This window comes from Diabrotica virgifera, chromosome 2 (assembly GCF_917563875.1).
Source record: "Diabrotica virgifera virgifera chromosome 2, PGI_DIABVI_V3a".
Lineage (NCBI taxonomy): Eukaryota > Metazoa > Arthropoda > Insecta > Coleoptera > Chrysomelidae > Diabrotica > Diabrotica virgifera.
In genome coordinates, this window is record NC_065444.1 from 210,335,834 (window position 1) to 210,357,367 (window position 21,534).

Sequence of the window (21,534 nt, forward strand, 5' to 3'; positions counted from 1 at the left end):
TAATCTTTCACCATATTGATCGTGTTGGTGAATAATTATTAGTTATTATAAACTACAGATAATTTTTAAAGTGAAGTTATATGAAATAATCAGAATTTGATATCGACAGTATCATAATCATTGTTATCAATAAAATGACTGTAGGTAGAGGACGAGAAAGTGTGAAATATTACAAACTTAAAAACTTCGATTTGGTTTTAACTGTTTATTGTGAACTTATAATAATAATGTAAGAGGAAGTGTGATAACATTGACTTTGCTAACGAAAACAACCGCGAATACTGAGTGAAACTCGAAAAGAGTAGAGTAGGAATTTTGTCTTCGCAAAAATAAACATAATATTAATTATTTCTTTACACTGACAAACATTTTCGAGAGAGAAAAAGAGAAACAATTGAATTCCGAACCAGAAGGTTCACTCTAAGGTCGAATTTCTCATATACAGCTCAACTCAAGTTTTAGCTGGACTTCCAGTGAACCACAGTTAAAACTGCAGTTCACCAAAATTTTGACGTTTAACTGTAGTTCTCCAAAAGTTAAGGTTAAACTTGAGTTGAACTCGACATTCCAAAGCGGCGCTAAAGCGCTGGTTTCCTCGAACAACCTCCGATCGTAACACTGCGGTGAATGACATCATAAAAAACTGTACCATGCAAAATAATAGCGTTGGTTTCCAAGGATGCGTTGGAAGCCACCGCTTGCTGAGCTTGCACATTCCATTGCCCCAGTGAAGAATCTTGAGTTTTTCACCGTAATCTGACGTAATTCATCGCAGTGCTACGATCGCTGTTTGTCGGTGCCGCTTTCGAGGAAACCCAGGCTTAAGTGTTTATTTGTACAGCCTTAACTGCATCGAATAAAAGGAACCGCGTGCTTTTTAAATCATTAAATTAAATCCTCAAATCTCAAAGTTCCTATTTAGTCCATGTGGTGAGACCGCTCCCGCCTGAAAAAAATTTCTGATTCGGTTTCTTTGTGGATTCCTATTCAAAAATGTCCCCTTTAAACAAATCTGAACGGTGCCGGGCGAAATTTTTGGGCAGAAATTGTTTAAACAATTTTTTAAACAAAAACAAAAGATTACGTTTTTTTGCCCTGGAACATATATTTTTAGGTTTTTTGAGTCATTTTAAACAAGAAAGGTATCTTGTAATTTTTCTTAAAAATTGATAGTTTTCGAGTTATATGCGATTTAACATCTGAAAAATGCGAAAATACGCATTTTCAAGGCCTAAAAACTCATATTTAAATTAGTAATTTTGAGGTTACATTATATTTAACAATTAAAAACAACGGTATAAATTAAGGTTAGACGCAATCACTCTTCAGAATCTTGAAGCTGAATGTCTAAACTTCAATTTAAGTATCTGACAACCTCAAAAATACAATTTAAATATGAGTTTTTAGGCCTCGAAAATGCGTATTTTCGCATTTTTCAGATTTTGAATCGCCTGTAACTCGAAAACTATCGATTCTTGAGAAAATTTACAAGATACCTTTCTTGTTTAGAATTATCCACGAAACTTAAAAATATATGCTCCGGAGAAAAAAAAGTGATCTTTTGTATTTGTTTAAAAAAATTGTTTAAACAATTTCTGCCCAAAAATTCCGCCCGGTACCCTTCAGATTTGTTTAAAGGGGGCATTTTTGAACAGGAATCCACAAAGAAGCCGAATCAGAAATTTTTCCAGACGGGAGCGGTCTCACCACATGGACTAATTTAAGGAAACTTATTTTATTTATATGTATATTGGAATCGCTTCGATTAATAAAGACATTGGCGCAGCGTAAGAGCGTCGTTTCACTATACAAAAAAGTGAAAAATCTAGATAGATTAGAAGCATTAGAGTTGTGGTGCTGGACCGTAGCTTGCTCAAAATCAGGTGGATAATACACATGTCCAACGAACATGTGCTAGAAACGCACAATATATGCATAAATAGCGAGAATTGATCAACGCCATGAGAATGAGAAGCGTCTAATACTTCGGTCATGACAATTAGGCCAGGGCTCCACGAGCTACAGATTGACGCTAGCAGTAGCAGTAAAATGGAAAACAACAGTGATAATTGATAATACTGGGCAGCTCCACCGAGCTGTAGATTATCGCTCCAGAGGGGAATGACACGCGTGGTCATAAGGAAATGTCACAGACGGATAGGTCCAGACCTATTTTTTATCAGTTATTTGCAGTCTGTTCCTGGTTCCACAGAGAGGCAGTATTGTGTTGCCCTTAAGAGCAATTGCCATTGCAACGCTATCACAGAGCGCAAATTAGAATCTCTTGGCCATGTTATGTGAAATGAACAGAGATATGGTAGTCTAAGATCCGAATTCTTTCTTCCTTTAGTGCCTATTCGTTTCGAATATTGGCGATCATTCTGGCTATAATTATTTTATTAACTGATGCTTTAAATAGATTAGTTGTTGTTGTGGAGAACCATTTCCTCAGGTTCTTTAACCATGATATTCTTCTTCTCCCAATTCCTCGCTTTCCGAATACTTTACCTTGAAGGATTACTTTCAGTAATCTGTATTTGGTGCCGTTTCTCATTATGTGCCCGAGATATTCTAACTTTCTCCTTTTAATGGTATACATCACCTCTCTTTCTTTGCCAACTCTTCGTAATACGGTCTCGCTGGTTATCTTGTCCGTCCATGATATCCTTAGGATTCGCCTGTATAGCCACATCTCGAAGGCTTAAAGTTTTTTCTCGATTGCTTCAGTTAGTGTCCAGGATTCAACTCCGTAATACAATATTGAGAAGATATAACATCGTAGGAGCCTTACTTTTATCTCCAGATTAAGGTTGTGGCTTTTAAAGAGTTTGTCCATGTTATTGAATGCACTCCTAGCCTTCTCTATTCTACATTTTATTTCCTGTAAGTGATGCCATTGTTCATTTACTATTGTTCCAAGATAGTTATACTGTTTTACTCGGTCCACTGGAGTATTATTGATAAGTAGTTGGGCGTCTCTAATTTTATTTTTGCTGATGATCATAAATTTAGTTTTTGTTATATTTACTTGAAGTCCAAATCTTTCACTTACTTTATTTACTTTGTTTATTAGTTGCTGTAAACTGTTCAAACTGTCTGCAAAAATAACGGTGTTTAGGCGTTCTCCATTTAGAAGTATTCCATGTTCGCAATTTTCCAAGGCTTCACTAAATATTTCCTCTGAATATAGATTAAATAATATAGGTGAAAGTATACAACATTGTCTAACTCCTCGTATAATCTGGATCGCTTCCGTTGGTTCACCTTCAAGATTCGTTCTTATTGTGGCTGATTGGTTCCAGTATAAATTTTGTATCATACGCCGATCTTTATCATATATTTGGGCTTTTGTTAGAACATCCATCATTTTTCGGTGTTGAACTGTCAGAAGATCAGAATAGGAAGTCAAAATGTATCCATCTGCTTGCCGGATGAAACATTTTTTTTATTAAATTTAATACATAGACAAATATGTCTAGCATGGGTTGCCTATCAAAATCGTGTCATAGCTTTCCGTAAGGGGGGGGGGGCGAATGGCTTGAAATCAATATTCCAAACACATTTTTTTTGAAAGTATAGTAGGATTATTTTATTTCTAAATTAAATAGGCATATTCAGTACAATTCATAGATTACTCAAGAAAAATTCAAGGAAAATACTGAAAAATAAGCCAACGGTGGCAAATCTTTAAAAGACACCTCAAAATATAATGAATTTTGTGGTGGACATCAGAACTCATAATTGAGTCAGGGTAAACAAAATATTCAAAAAGATTTTATTAGCTTATGAGTTTATCGAGGTAACGCTGTCAAGTTTTTTAGTTTTATCTAATTTTGACTTTTTGATACCACCAGGGCCCCCGCTACCATATGTGCAAAGTGTGCAATGCACACGGGCGCCATCCTTTAGGGGCGCCAAAACAGAGGGTCAAAAATTGCAAAAATATTTACAAAAAAATCAAAAAGCAAAAATTAATTTTAAAACAAAATTTGCGGAATTAAATAGTTCAGTTTTACTTTGTTTGGATGGCATATGGCATTATTAGTCTCTCTATAGATATAAAATAAAAAATCCGACTATAAAAATACCAAACACCCATTCTGTAGATAACAAATACCTAATTATACCCTGATTTCGTGGAAAAACTCCAGACATAGTGCAATAGTGTGTGGGCGGTAATTCTATCTAATCGATAAGCGAACGATTATGTGGCGCTCAAATGATAATTCGACAAGATTTAAAAATCGCATACCTATCAAATAACTAATTAGACCGAGCTGTAACGTCGCCCCCGTTGGCGAAATTATTCTGATTCGATTTTTGCACAAACTTACTCAAAAAGAGGTCCTTTTAACAAATCCACAGGGTGCCAGGCGTTGCCGTGGTTGAAAAATTGTTAAAACGAATTCACAAAAATAATGTTTTGATTTCGAACAATTTTTTTAGATCACTTGGGTCATTCTGAGTAAAAAAGGTCTCTTGTCATTTTTCACTAAAATTGATTGTTGTCGAGTTATACGCGATTTAAAATTTAAAAAATGCGAAAATGGCCATTTTCAAGGCTTAATAACTCTATTAAAAATTATTCAAATCAAAGTTTAAAACCCCTCCATGAAGATCCTGAAGAAATTTTTGTGATTATTTTATTACAAAGCTGTCGATTTTAATTATTAACAATTAGCGCTGTAGTCCAGAATGTATCGTTTGCCCACGTTAGCGAAATTATTTTGGTTAGATTTTTTTGCAAAAACTTACACAAAAAGACGTTCTTATAACAAATTCTGAGGGTTCCAGGCGGTACCTTGGTCGAAAAATTGTGAACAATTTTTTTTAAACAAATTCACAAAAATAATTTTTTCACGTTGAACAATTTTTTTTAGATAATTTGGGTCATTCTGAACAAAAAAGGTCTCTTGTGATTTTTCTCTAAAATTGATTGTTGTTGATTTATATGGCCATTTTCGCATTTTTCAAATCTTAAATCGCGTATAACTCGACAACAATCAATTTTAGAGAAAAATGACAAGGAACCTTTTTTACTCAAAATGACCCAATAGACCTGGATACCGCGTACCAAAAAAAAAGTTGATTAAAGCTAAAAATTTGTTAATGGTTTAACGGTGTCTAGTCGGATAAACTTTGATGTATGGGAACACTGGAGCAGGGAAAGTTTAAAATGTGGAACAGGTTAAAAATTTGAAACGTCAGACTACGAAAACGTCACATGTATTTTGTCGGACAGAACTTCCAATTGATTTGTTGCCCATTCATTAAATTCTCATGCAAAAAATCAGACTGGTATTTATCACCAACTGGGCATTTTAATAAGTCCGACACGTAGAACATGTTAAATGACAGGAATTATGTTGGTGATAAATAGCAGTCTAATTTTTGTATGAGACTTTAATGAAAGGGCAACAAATCAATTGGAAGTTCTCTCCGACAAAATACATGGGAAGTTTTCATAGTCTGGCGTTCCAAATTTTTAACCTGTTCCACAATTAAAACATCCCCTGTTCCAGTGTTCCCTTACATCAAAGTTTGTCCGTCCGTTAAGCTATTAACAAATTTTCAGCTTGCTATTAATTAATTTTTTTGGTATGCGAGATCCAGGCCTACAAGTTGTTCGAAATAAAAAAAAATTGTGAATTTGTTTAAAAAAAATTGTTTAAACAATTTTTCGACCACAGGACCGCCTGGCACCCTGTGGCTTTGTTATAAGGGACCTCTTTTTGAGTAAGTTTGTGCAAAAAATCGAATCGGAATAATTTCGCTAACGGGGGTGACGATACAGTCCCGTCTAAATGCACAAAATTTGAAAATCGCGGTACTCTGGGTTCGTCATCCACAACAAGGTGGGATGTTGTGGGTGGGGTGAGAAAAAATGTTTTTGGGTTAAGTTTAAACCCCTTTAAGTGTGACAAGATGGTCCAGCAGAATTTATTCAATAGAGCCCCTTAAACCTTATTCAATTAAGGTTTGCTATGGTGTTATTTGTACCTATTTTGCTTTATTTAAAGCACCTACCTACCTACCTTCAAAAAATAAATAAAAAAACATTATCAAAATGCCTTAAGAGGAAACAGTAGCGATCAACAGGTGGCAAAAACGCGTTCCAAGATTGCGGCTGTAATTTTGAATATTTTTTCGAGATATTTGGCAAACGTATTCGTAATATAATAAAGAATGGCGGTACAGAGCACAATTTGAAAAATATATTAATATGTGGAAATTACTCTGTAATTAAATACAATATTAAAAAAAAAAGCCTGTACCGCCATTAAGAAGAACAAAAAAATACACTTTCTTCAAATAAACTTTCTTATCCAATGCCTAGATTTTGTGTCATTTTGGAACTACTAAATTTTTTTATTTCATTAGTAGTTCCAAAATGACACAAAATCTAGGCATCGGATAAAAAAGTTTATTTGAAGAAAGTGTATTTTTTGTTCTTTTTAATGGCTGTACAGGCTCCTTTTTTAATATTGTATTTAATTACAGAGTAATTTCCACATATTAATATATTTTTCAAATTGGGCTCTGTACCGCCATTCTTTATTATATTACGAATACGTGTGCCAAATATCTCGAAAAAATATTCAAAATTACAGCCGCAATCTTGGAACTCGTTTTCGCTACCTGTTGATCGCTACTGTTTGCTCTTAAGGGGCGCCAAAATCCTTTTTTGCACACAGGCGCCAGTAGTTCTTACGGGGGCCCTGGATACCACTCAGAAGTCAAAACAACGAATTTTTTTGTAAAAAGGGTGAAAATTAACATATTTATTATTGTTAAACAAAAAATAAGCATACAACAAAAAATATCTCAACAGCTTTACCTCAAGGAATGTCTAAAGAAAATATATACAAAATTCCAGGTGGGTTGATCAAGTAGTTTGTGAGTTACAATGTCTACCTACAGCCTTTGAAAAAAGGAGTTTTTAGGAAAACGCGTTTAAAGTATTGTCAACCTTTATTTTCAATTTCTTTTTGTCTTTTAAATCGTAAAATGATGCATACCGGAATATCTTTTTGAATCGCGGAGTAATTTACAAAAGAAAATAACAGTTGTTGACCGTTGTTCACTACGATTAAGCGTGCTGGCGCGAACCTGCTGCAAATCGAGTCGAAGCTAGGGCTATTTAACACTATCTCCCTACCCCCCTACCTCCGACTCGTTTTATAGCAATTTCGTGCCAACGCACTTGAGCGTAGTGAGAAACGGTCAACAGCTGTTCTTATTTTCTGTTGTAAATTACTCCGCGATTTAAAAACATATTTCGGTGTGCATCACTTTACCATTTGACAGATAAAAAAGAAATTGAAAATAAAAGTTGACAATACTTTAAATACGTTTTTCTCAAAAGTGCTTTTTTCAGGCTGTACACATTGTAACTCAAAAAGTACTTGACTAACTCACCTGAAATTTTGTATATATTTTCTTTAGACATTCCTTGAGGTAACGCTGCCTTCTTTTATGCTTATTTTTTGTTTAACAATAATAAATATGTTGATTTTCACCATTTTTGCAAAAAAATTCTTTGTTTAGATTTCTAAGTGATTACAAAAAGTCAAAATTAGATAAAATTAAAAAAACTTGACACCGTTACCTCGAGAAAGTCATAAGCTAGTAAAATCTATTTGAATTTTTTGTTTACCATGATTCAATGATGAGTTCTGATGTCCACCGCAAAATACATTATATTTTGAGTTGTCTTTTAAAAATTTGCCACCGCTGGCTTATTTTTCAGTATTTTTCCTTGAATTTTTTCTTGAGTAATCTATGAATTGTACTGAATATGCCTATTATTTAATTTAAAAATAAAATAATTCTACCATACTTTCAAAAAAAATGTGTTTGGAATATCGATTTCAACCCCTTCGGCCCCCCTTAAGGATAACTATGGCACGATTTTGATAGGCAACCCATGCTAGAAATATTTGTCTATGTATGAAATTTAATAAAAAAAATGTTTCATCCGACAAGCAGATACGTACATTTTGACCTCCTATTCAGATCTCGTACTATGGCTTGTTGCAACTCATTATCCAGAGCAAGTTATTTGAAAAGAAGGGAGAAAAAGAATGACATAGCTTCAAAACCTGATAGAGTCTGGTCTACAGCCGGACTATTCCGAGTAGCTCAGAAAATGTTCTCAATAGTTTCTTACCTTTCTAGATTCTTTCCGACACTAAATTTGATACACTTGATCGATTGTATTGTCAATAACCGCCGTGCTCGCTGCGCCGGTAAAACCACGTCTCAAAACAATCCAGACGTGATATGGTTCTTACCTGTAACGTCTACCCTTAACTCTGAACAACAGTGTAGACAGTTATCTTCATTCCTCAAGTCCTTGTCAGGTCGTGGTGTTACTCTACGTATTGCTAACTTGCTATCTCCATTGGCTGCAATCCTGTACCATATGGATGGCCTCATGTAGGGATTTTCCCACTAGAGTCTTTATTTGTTGTGCCTATCGAGTTGAAAATCTTTCTCTTGGTCTTCGACCTTCTACCTTTCCTTAAGGCCGAAGTAGCCTTAGGTGCCTACGCTCGGCTTCCTTTTTTGAATAGCCTTTCTTTTATATGAAGTTCTTCCTGGGTTTGATAGGTTGATTCTTTTGATAGGTTGATTCTGTGTTCTGTCCAGGAGACGTGTAGAATTCTTCTGCAGACCCACATTAAGAAGTCTTAGGTCTTACTTATACAGAGTGAGATTTATGTATGGAAACCCTCAATTATCTCGAAAACGCCTTGCACGATTTTTATAGATTTTGGTGGCTAAGGGTTTTCTAATACGGCCGATCTTATAGTGGTAATTACATTGTTGTCAGATCTTTAGTTTTTCCGGAAATCTAATGAACTTTGATATTTCAAACGAGACACCCTGTATAATTTTTGCGTTTTGAAGTCCTTAAGAAATACTGATTATTTTTCATGTGACATTCCCTATACCTAAATGCCATAATTTCTGAGTTATTGCTACATTTAAGTATTTAAAAAAAATTTGAGCAAATTACAAAAATGAATTTTTTCGGCCTGGGTAGACATTATTTCCGGTTCTTTGGGTTATTGGGAACAAAAAAGTTCTTTTGTAATTTTTCTCTAAAGGTAATCGAAAAAAAAAACAAAAAACTACGATTTTTCAGGTTCAAAAACAAAAGTAAAAAATAAAATTTTTGAAATTACGAAATTCCTAAATTTAAGCTCAAACCTTCTATCAGATTCATATAAGAATTTTTGGCAGGTTTTATTCTAAAGCATTTTTTTTATTGTTAATGAAGCGCATATGAGAGGACGGGCGATCAAGCATTAACAACTAAAAAACAATGTTTGAAAATCTAATAAGCCAAAATTACTTATCGGTAGCTAATAAAATAAGGTTTGATCTTGAATTTAGGCACTTCGCAGTTTCAAAAATAATATTTTCTATTTGTGTTTTTGAACCTTGAAAATCGTCATTTTTAGATTTTTTTTAGTTTTAAATTATTTATAACTCGGAAACGATTAACTTTAGACAAAAATTACGAAAGACCTTTGTTGTTCCTAAAAAAAATTATTTTTATAATTTGTTTAATTTTTTTTAATAAATGTAGCAATAACTCCGAAATTATGGCATTTAGGTATAGGGAATATAAGATAAAAAATAATCAGTATTTCTTAAGGACTTCAAAACACAAAAAATATACAGGGTGTTCCATTTTAAATAAGAAAGTTTATTAGATTTTCAGAAAAATGGAAGATCTGACAACAGTGTAATTACCACTATAAAGCCATATTAGAAAACCCTTACTCACCAAAATCTATAAAAATCGTGCAAGCCGTTTTCGAGATAATTGAGAGTTTCCATACATAAAACTCACTCTGTATAGTATTTTTTGAGAGTTCATGTTTTAGCTGCGTATATAGCTGCTTTAAATCTGCATATAGGTATCTTCGTTCAAAGTCCACTATCCAAAAAAGGACAGAGAAGACGTAGCCTCACAGCATTCTTACTTTTATACCAAGAGAGGTGCTAAAAGAAAAGCTGCTGGTATTTGAAAGGAAACGAATTAAGCTCAGTGTTTAGTTGGCAGGAGATTGGAGAAGTCGCCGTAATGCTGAATTGGTGAGTACTGAAATGGTACTGAAAACGTCGTCAGACATATAAAAGCTAATCAAATAAGATGGGCAAGTCATATGGTAAGATCAGAGGAAGACAGAGTGTCAAAGACAGTTTTTTTGGATATTTGGATATACCAGATGGTAGAAGATCAGTAGGCCATCCCAGAAAAAGATGGAAGGATGATGTTGAAGCCGATTTATCTAGGATTGGGGTACAACAATGGTAAATGTAAGTGCAAGATCAAAGAAGATGACTACAGTGGATACGACAAAGACTAATCCCGAGCTGAAAAGCTAGTCAAGAAGAAGAAGAAGATACCAAGAGAGAGGTTGTGTCTCTTAAAGAAGGTCCTCATCAGGTTGAAGGTGGATCTAGCTTTACCGATGCATGCTCTTCTCTCCTGGTTGTACGTCCATTCTTTATTTATGATGGTGCCGAGATTGTAGTGCGTCACACTTTCCACCGGGGTTTGGTTGACGTAGGGTTGATCTTCTGTTATCTTTTTTTTTACTAATTCTCATAAAGCCTGGGTTTCCTCGAAAGCGGCACTGACAAACTGCGACCGTAACACTGCGATGAATTACGCCAGATTACGGTGAAAAATGCAAGGTTCTTTACTGCGGCAATGGACTGTGCAAACTCAGCAAGCGGTGGCTTCCAACGCATCCTATGGAAACCACCGCTATTATTTTGCGTGATACAGTTTTTCATGACGTCATTCATCGCAGTGTTACGGTCGCAGTTTGTCGGTGCTGCTTTCGAGGAAACCGAGACTTTAGCTTTATCTTCCTTGCGTTTATATTGAGTCCACATTATGGTGTGGAAATACTGTGCCGTTATCTGCATATGATGTTGTTTAGCCAGTACCCGTTTAGAAGAATGCCCTTTTTAAGTGTCTTGGAAAGCTTCGATAAATATTATTTTGGAGTAGATATTGAAGATTAGAGGAGAGATTTCCACGCACCACACATGATTTCACATATTTGGTGTGTTCACTTTCAACTCTTGAGATAACTACTTGACTTGACTTTATTTTGTAGTGTTTTGTTAAAAAACATAAATTTTCATCAAATGTACCCCGCACAAACCTTATGGAAATTAGGTCCCAGTGGATTTAGTTCATACTTTGGGAAAATACTCTTTGAAGCATCCTGATAAAAAGTTCTCATCGTAAGAAGGATTTTTAAGATATAGAGGCACAAACTCGGAAAATTATAAGATTTACTGGGTATTCCAATTCCCTGAGTTACTGGTTATCCGGCAACATGTAGAAGTTTGGATCAAGAAAAAGTACTAGTAGTCTAGGATTTTTTCCTGGCTATCCAATGGTCCTTTATGTTGACCTTGACCTTCAACGGACGTCATCTTCTAGAGTTTCGAGGGTTTTCGTCATTAAATTGATTATTAACCCATTACTCATGGGTTTTTGGGATCGCTGAACACGAATATGCCATCAGAATTGACCTCCAGACGACGTGGTGGCCAGGGCCACTGCAAGGGACGTCATCTTCTTGAGTTTCGATGGTTTTCGACATTTAATTGATGCAAATAAATTACTGGACGGATTTTTGAAGTCGTTAAACTCGAATATGCCACCAGAACCAACTCCAGGAGCACCTGGTTTCCAAGGTCAATGAAAGTCGTTCCTCGAGTTTCGAGGTTCTTTGGTACTACATTAATGCAAACGGATTAGTTATAGGTTTTTGGGGTTGCTGAACACGAATACGTGATCAGCACAGACACAGGAGCACCTGGTGCCCAAGACAAGTTATCTCCTCGAGTTAAAAACCTAAGAGCAATCTATTGGATTTCTCCGAAACTCCAGAAGATAACCTGTCTTAGGCACCAGGTGCTTCTGTGTCTGTGCTGATCACGTATTCGTGTTCAGCAACCAAAAAAACCTATAACTAATCCGTTTGCATTAATGTAGTACCAAAGATCCTCGAAACTCGAGGAGCGCCTTTCATTTACCTTGGAAACCAGGTGCTCCAGGAGTTGGTTCTGGTGGCATATTCGTGTTTAGCGACCTCAAAAAACCCTCCAGTAATTCATTTGCATCAATTAAATGCCGAAAACCATGAAAACTCTAGAAGATGACGTCCCTTGCAGTTACCCTGGCCACCACCTCCTCCAGAGGTCAATTCTGATGGCATATTCGTGTTTAGCGATCCCAAAAACCCATGAGTAATCTGGTTATATCAATTTAATGCCGAAAACCCTCGAAACTCTAGAAGATGACGTCAGTTGAAGGTCAAGGTCAAAGTAAAGGTCGCAATTTTATAGCCAGGAAAAAATGCTAGACTACTAGTACTTTTCCTTGATCAAAACTTCTACATGTTGCCAGATAACCAGTAACTCAAAGAATAATTGGAATACATAGTAAATCTTATTATTTTCCGAGTTTGTGCCTCTATATCTTGAAAATCCTTTATACGATTGAGTTGTGCCCATGAGAACATTTTATCAGGATGTTTCAGAGTATTTTCCCAAAGTATGAACGAAATCCACTGATACCTAATTTCCATAAGGTTTGTGCGGGGTACTTTCGGTTCAACCTTTATCAAAATTAGTATCCCTTGAGCTGATAAAAAATCTAAATTAATTACGCTACATTCACATAAATTTATTTATTCCTTTTCACATTGGTTTCAATATAACTGATTCTTTATTTGCCCGTTATATGTGGCGTTGATTGTTTTATTTAAATGTATAATCCCAAAAATGGTTTATCCGCGGAAATGTATGCAAAGAATTGATGTAAAAACCCGGAAACCATTCAATAGCTTCAATTGTTTTCCAACAAGTCCTCCTCTAGACTAAAAACCAACAAAGCCAAAAACAATTTTTCGCATAAATGTACAATTCATATTCAAATGCAATCCAAGAGATTTTGATGGAGTTTCGAGCGTAAACATAAATAAATCAAATTTGTTCCAAGTTGAGAGTCACGAATGGAAAATTATTAAGCATCTCATTAGCCTCGCTTTCAAAAGCAAAATTTGGGGCCTAGGAAAATGTGCAGAGCAGGGTTAGGAAATAAAATGGATGTACTTACCAGTAGATGACGAATAGTTCTGAATCTGAAACAAAAAATTGCGTTTATAATAAATGACAGTAGTAACTGGAAGTCTGATAAATAGTAGGCCAGGGCAGTGTTGCCAATCGCATTTCTCTAGATTATCCGATGATCGCTCGAAAAATATCCGATTTGTCACGAAAAGGTACGCTAGGTCAAAAATGATTCTGTTATTAAAATCAATGTTGCCAATGTTATTCTTTTAGTCATCTTAACAACCATCAAATAACAAAATCCGTTGTTCGTACGCCAATCAGTTAATTGTAATCAATTATCATTATGATAATTAACATAATTGATTGATTAATTAATTATTAATTATCAATTAACGTAACAATTATTAAAATAATTGATTAATTAATTAATTAATCCCATAATTATTGTAATCAATTATGTTTTCAGCAACCCAATCAAAGTTGACATTGACAGTAATTAAATATTTGATAATGATCAGTTGATTCCATTTCTGATTAGCGTTCGAACAACCGGCCCTTTAATCTACTGGATTCTCTATTTCACAGTTTAAAAATTTTCGTTTATAGATGAAAATCTCGTATCCTAGCTGATTATTACCTAATTCATGTATGTAAATTAATACTATTTACTTACTATTATTATATTATTCGTATTTTGTATTATCGTAAGTGTTAAATTCTAAATAAATAAATAAATCTAAATATTTCATTATTTGGATCGTTATATTAATTTATTATAATTATTTCAGTAAAGAAACACTTAAATATTATTTTATTAAAACGTAATTACTACCTAAAACTAGGTACTGGAAAAATAAATAATTAATAAATCAATACAAAATAAACTAAGTTAAGTACAGCTACATTAATAGCATAGGCGCAAAATTTCTGGTGAATACTTTTAAAATGCATTATTTTTTTTCGAGTCCTGAGAAAGCTAATAAGTATTATTTAAAAATTTAAACGCAGAATGAAAGATTACATTATTACCGAGAGCCGAAGGTCCCTGAAGACTTTTATAATTTTTATTCTAATATGTGACAGCAGTGAAAGAAAAAAAGAATATTAAGTGTGACTTTTAATTTCAAATATCTCATTCAAAAGAAACATTTTGTTTATTCTAAGGGACTTTCAGCCCTCGGTAATAATGCAATCTTTCACTCTGCGTTCAAATTTTTCCAAAATATTTATTAGTTTTCTCAGGATTCGAAAAAATGAATACGTTTAAAGATTATTGGTCCGAAATTTTGAGCCTACGCTCTTTTAACAACTAAAGATTTATTACAACTAAAACAATAGAAATGTATTTGACAGTCTTGTAGTTATTAAGGTATCAAAGTTATTATCCATAATACCCGTGGTGCGTTCAACGTTAATGCCCGACTAAATAATTTTTATAGGCAAAAAATTTGAAGGATTTTTGAGTTAATTAGTAGATATCTAGATATTACTAGTTTCAAATAAGTAGATTTTTCTACAACCACTGTTCCAAATGCATTTTTCTGCACAATTTTATGTTAACAAACTTAATATTTTCTCACAGAATAACTGACAGTAGTGTGCAGAAAAGTGACGTTTCTGTGCCGAAAAGTTCTTTTCTGCATAGTACCATTACATTCCTCAAAAAATCATAAATATAAATAATTAGGTAAGTATAACATGTTTTGATGAAATGGTTTTGTTTAAGATATTATATTTGATAGAACTTTACAAAAAGAACTAGATTTAACTACATCTCATGTCCGAGAAATCTAGAAACGTTTACTTAAGCTATTAGCTTTCAAAGTTTAAAGACTAAAAACTAAAAACTCATAAATAACATCGGACGGCAGACGGTTTTTGAAATTTGAATTGGATTAGTATGCCTTAAGTGGATGCACTTGTGCATTTAAATTCTAAACAAAAGAATCGGCACATGTCCCTTTTGTCAAAAGATGAAAAGTATCGGATGCCACTAACAATTATTCAGTATAGGCTATTTATAAAAATTTGGGTGCAACCAAACAAAATTAATGTGTTGTTTGTGTTGGAAATATATGGATGAAAAAGTTTTAGTCGATGGTAGATACACTGAAAAATATCCGCAAATATCCGATTTATTTAAAGATACGAAGAAGATACGACAACTCTCAAAAAGGTACGCAAATCGGATAATTATCCGCCGATTGGCAACACTGGGCCAGGGTAATAAGACAAAAATATACCCTGTGCGTGACACTTCAGCAGCCAGGGTAATGAAGCGTTTTTGCGACAGGTAATACCTATAGGAACAAATTATAACTATTTCCTGCGTATGATTCAAAGCGATTCATTCAATTGTTTAAATTTTATTCAAATTGTTTATCCCAGAGAGCATTTTTTTTTCAATGACATAAGTCAGAAAAAAATGAACTTAGAACCATTCCACAGGTGTCAAATGAAAGAGCATGAGCTACATTTTCAACATATGGTTTAAAAAAGTGAATAAAAAATGCATTTATTAGTAATAAATAATTATTTAAAAGTATCGTCAACCTTTCTTTATAAACTTTTTGAATAACTTTTTCCAAAAAAATTAACTTTTTTACCCTGTTTTATTAAGTGCACAACTACCAATTAATGTTAACTATATCATAATTGGTAAAAAATTGTAATAAATATGTATAATTTCTTATTACTAATTATTTATTACTAATAAATGCATTTTTTATTCACTTTTTTAAACCAAGTTGAAAATATAACTACTCATGTTCTTTCATTTGACACATGTGAAATGGTTCTAACGTCATTTTCTTCTGACTTATGATATTGCAAAAAAATGCTCAAAGAACCCTTATTTGACAAAAATTTCAAAGCTGTACACTAATTTTTACAACAGTTATTGCGAAAAATTTTTTTTTTTGCAATTCCGACCTTTTTTCGCAATTAAATTAACAATAAATGAGTATATCAAACTTTGTAATACGTCATTTTAAAGCTTTTTCCATAATTTCGAAGATATTTGTACTAAAAAACCATAAGTTTCCCTGTTTTCCATTGATTTGAAAAAAAAAGACAAAAATGCCATTTTTTTGACACTTCATTGTTTATAAATACAAATGGCCGCCAGATCCTACGCAGGAAATAGTTACAATTTGCTCTTATAGGTATTACCTGTCGAAAAAATGCTTCAGTACCCTGGCTGTTTAAGTGTCATGGAAAAAACCTTATTACCCTGGACTATAGAGGCATAGAGGTAATGGATTTTGACAAGAGCTATGAGTCATGCCGATGTAGTACACAAGTTTACGTGTTATTTAAGTCATATAAGTCATAGCTCTTGTCAAAATCCATTATCTCTAGCCTCCATCGCTGATGAGAGCGTTGTGATCTCAAAAACAATATTAATTCTAGCAATCCTAATTTTTTTAGGTATACATATCAAATTTTAGGGCGATGCAGTTATTAGTATGTTTATGACAACTACATAACGTTGACGCGTTTGGAAAAATGACGCATATGAAGAAATAGTTATTTTCCTAACTATACCACATTCACAATCAAGATGCAGTCAGTCGAAGTAAACAAACCGAGACACGTTAACTGTACAAGGAGCACTCCTGAATCATGATTTAAAATGTAATACATTGTAAATCACAAATGATGATTTACAAATTTTATACATTGTAAATCATGATTCAGGAGTGCTCCTTGTAACAGTTAACGTGTCTCGGTTTGTTTACTTCTACAGCATCTTGATTGGGATTTTAGTATAGTGCGGAAACTGATTTCACGCACGAGACTACCGTTGACCCGAACGACGCGATAGCGGAGTTTGGGCAAGCAGTCGAGTGCGGGGAAGACACTTTCCGCATGAGTTAGGAACAAAATTTTTTCTAGGGCCGTACGTTTGGAAAAAGCCACAAAAATAGAGCTATATCAATTTTTATTTAGAAGTGAAAATACACAAATTAATTCTTTGACAAGGTTGTCAAAACCAAACTTTCAATATAATGGGTTACCACGACGACGATATTCGTTTCCATGACGATGATTCAAAACCATTGTAATTGTCTACTGATCTGACTTTTAAATATTATGTCAAAATAATTTTTTTGTACGATTGATCATTTTTGACTGTTTACCGTGACAGATTTTACGTCAGTAGGTGACATTTACTAGCAACTCGACGGTAAGTAATCCAACTCGACGGTAAGTAATTCACTTACCGTCGAGTTAAAAAATCTCTTAATTTTAATTTATTTTTTGAAAGAATAAAGAAAACTAACGAATTATTTATTAATATTGAAACTTATGGTATAATTTGTTAAATTATTTAATGAAATCCCACTTGTTTGGGCTGTGGTTTCACTTCTAACAGAAACTCCTGCAGAATCGCATACATTAGTAGTATTACTAGTATTGCACAACATTTTTTCGGCAAAATCTATTTTATTTTGAAGAGAATCTTCTACATAGCTTTCTGCCACTGTCGATGAACGCCAACCTCCATGACGCTTTATTCCGAGGACATCAACACCTTTATTAGCCAAAAGCGTTGCTGATGTCCTCCTGAACGAATGGCCAGTATAGTTCTCGGGATTAGGCAAATTTAAGAATTTGGCAATTTGAGAAGGCCAGCCCCCGATTATCCCTTTCCCTATTACTTGAGCACAACATTTTCCTTTGGCGTATCTTAAGAACAAATTATTTGATTTTACTTGTAATGGACGAAGTTTTATATACTTTTGGTAGGTATTTTGATAACGGATTTTGGATTTTTCGGGAATAATTGCGGAACACCCTTCTTCCCAAGCCCGTTCAATTTCTTCAAATTCACTTTCGCTCATATTTTAATTTATAATAATCAAAATTTTACTTAAAATTATTGACAACTAAATAAAAACTCAATTCTCCATTGTTGTTATGCACCCTAGTTACTACCTAACAACCAAAGTATCTATCTTGATAAAATGAATGAAACTAGTCAATATGACGAAAATGTTTAATTTTATAATTTATAATGGTATCAATCGTGCAAAAAACGTTATAAGCATGTCGAACGTTAAGGGTAACCGATCTCAGACAATAATTGGAGTCGTCGCTCCGCTCCTCCTCCAAACAATTGTCTTCGATCGGTATAAAACCCTTACCGTTCTCCATACTTAATATACTATATTTCATCGAATTGTCAGTAGTAATTGCACAAGACCTCTAAAATTATCGAATTTTTCCCGAGTGACACTTTGACAGTTTTAATTTCACGACCCAAAGGGGAGTGAAATTATGTCAAAGTGTCACGAGGGCAAATGGCATCTTGTAGCTCATAATCCAATGTACAACAGAAGGCAGAAGAAGTTTCCGAAGAAGACAAATATCTTGGCTAACGAATGTAGGAGAATTGGTATAGTTACTGCTTAAAATAATCAAAGGTTAGAATGGCTATAATGATTGCTCCTCTTGGTAACATAGATGGAACTTTAAGAAGTTAATTACTTTCCATAATATACGTGATAACTGGACTTAGACAAATATGCAAATAAAAGGGTATAAAATATGCAGTATTTTACGTAAAAATATGCAAAACTAGGCAAAAAAATTTGACAATATTTACAAAAATATTAATATATTATGAAATATCTTCACATGTTATATTAATTAACATGGACGTATGTATTTTACAAACTAAGTTTATGCATGTAATTAAATATTTAAGTATTTAAACAAATAAATAATATTATTTCGAATTGTGGTAACAATAAATTATCCAATGCTGTTCAAAATTTTCTAACAAAAACTTATGGCTTGTATCTGAGTATATATTGCCACAAAATGAGCAATAAACTTTATTCATATCCACAGATAGCTCTTTAAAAGTAGGTTTTATTCAAGTTGAAATACAGTATATTTTTGGCATTTTCAAAGCACAATAATATTCACAAATTACAAAAACACATGTTCAGGCCTTTAATTTTACAATAGGAAAACTGACCCTCAAAATAAAAATGTTTACCTTCTGTATAAATTGCAGATTTTGGAACCGTCATATTCAAAACGTGACAAAACTATAGGCCGCTTTCTTTTATTAGTTTGGTACTACATTCCGATACCAAAAATTTGAATACCAAGAGATTATAAAACAAAATTAAATATTGGGATTTCCAAGTTATTTGTTACATTAATATAAAAATGGGTATATACAACAAAAATTTTTAATTATATGCACTTTATGCACACTTTTATAAAAATATGAAAAATTTGACATTTTGGCATTTTTTATGCATAAAATGCAAAATATGCTATTTGTATATTTGCCTATGAAGTCTAGTGATAACAGAAATTTGCCTTCATATTTTAATATTATTTTGCCAGTTTCTCGGATAATAAAACATCCAAAACTGCTCTAATCAATGAGAAACCATTAGAGAAGGCAATACAATGAAGACAAAATAGATATTTTACAGCATAATAGATCTGTCCTGAAACTAGTAGCAGTACCAGAAGGATAATATGCAGTGGCCACCAACTTCAGAAAATTAAAAAAGAGTTCGGCTCTGCATTTACAACTTTCAGTACAAACCTTTCATTTGCGAGAGCATGACGTTATCTGGCAACTCAATTTATTTAGCGATGTTATCTCAATGTGACGCAAAGATATCAAAAGCCAACGCGAATTTAATAGCTGCACGCCGTTTGGTAATGTGATGTATGTGTTGATAGTACTGTTTCTCTCTGTGTACAATTGAAATAATTTTGATTCGAAACTAACAGGGGTTAATCTGGGAATGTATTCTATTTAGTAAACGCAGTTTTACAAATGACATCAGTTTAACGTAATGAGGTAGATCATGGGCGTCGGCAGCGTGGTGCAAGGGGGTGCAATTGAACCTCCTGTCGGGAAAGAAAGTATACATAAGAACAAATACATATTTTTTACCCGACTGAACCAGCAGGAGGGTAATTCTATTCGGGCTATGTGCTATATGCATATATGTTTGTATACAGAGTGTTTGGTAAAGAATGGGCCATAGCTTAACCTTAGATTTTTGAGGTTAAAATAGGTCGATTTAAGCTTACTTATAATAATAATAATAATATTTATTCATCCTTTAAGACATACAATGTATAGGACATGTCATTAGTTTTACAAACAAACAAACAATAAAATTAATATATTTATAAATTTTATAAACATTTTAAGGTAGGTAGATAGAGTTGATAACATTTAGGTAATATTTCTGTCCGAAACAAACTCTTCCACAGTATAATAACATTTGGTAAGCAATAAGCTTTTAATGGATTTCTTAAATAAATATTTATTCATTGTTCTATATTTTTTTGGTAAAACGTTAAACAATCTAATGCTCATATACTTTACTGACATTTCAAATTTACTCGATCTATGACCAGGTACCCTCAGCAAGTCGCCACCTCGTGTCGAATAATTGTGGAAACTAGAATTTCTGTCATACATATGAATATTATCAACAGCATATAGTAACATTCTGAAGATATAAATACATGGAAAACTTAAAATATTATTCTTAATAAATATGGGCTTACAGCTCTCAAGAGGTCTAATTCCAAACATTTTTCGTATTATACGTTTTTGTGTTATAAATATTCTGTCACTGTTGACTGCATTCCCCCATGTAACAAAGTCTACTATAAACAAGGCTATAGTATACATTTAAAAGCGCAGAGATGGGCATAATATTTTTAATACGGGATAATGCATAGTACGACTTATTAAGGGACTTACTGAGCATGTCTATGTGAACTGACCATTTTAATTTTGAGTCGAGATGGATACCTAAAAATTTAGTATGATTTGAGGAATCCAGTAGTACATTGTTAAAACTTAGATGTAGTACAGGATTAACAGAATTTAAGTTATTAAAATATATTACTTTCGTTTTGTCTACATTTAAAATTAGGTTATTAGACCGACACCAGTCATTAAACCGAGCTAAAAAACTATTGCAAGTAGATGCCAATTTCTCATAGGTCTGTGCTGAGACCACAAGAGAAGTATCATCTGCAAATAACGTCAGGTCCAAAATATCAAACTGGTTAGATGCATCGTTAATAAACAACAAAAAAATCAGGGGTCCTAATACAGAGCCCTGTGGAACTCCCAGATTAATAAAACGTTCCTCCGAAAGAGCTTCATTGATTTTAACAGAAATGATCCTATCTGATAGATAATTGATTAGCCAATCTAAAAATATGCCTCTAAAACCAATATTATACAGTTTATTGCTAACAAAACGACTATCAAGACAATCAAAGGCACGGGTTAGATCAAAAAAGAGACCTGCCACATATTCACCTGCATCCAAAGATCTGTAGACCCTTTCACAAAATCTGCAGGCAGCAGACTGAGTGGATCTACCGGTACGGAAGCCATGTTGACAA

General features: G+C 33.6%; 1 protein-coding gene across 2 annotated transcripts in view; it reads right to left on the reverse strand.

Annotated features, from left to right (window-relative positions):
* Nucleotides 1-21,534, reverse strand: part of LOC114331564 (dystroglycan 1) — a 1,301,763-nt gene that overhangs the window by 720,525 nt on the left and 559,704 nt on the right. For both annotated transcript variants that reach the window (XR_007696271.1, XM_050643062.1), the window contains exon 5: nucleotides 13,163-13,187. The gene's annotated coding sequence lies outside the window, so the exon portion shown is untranslated. The remainder of the gene's footprint in view (nucleotides 1-13,162; nucleotides 13,188-21,534) is intronic.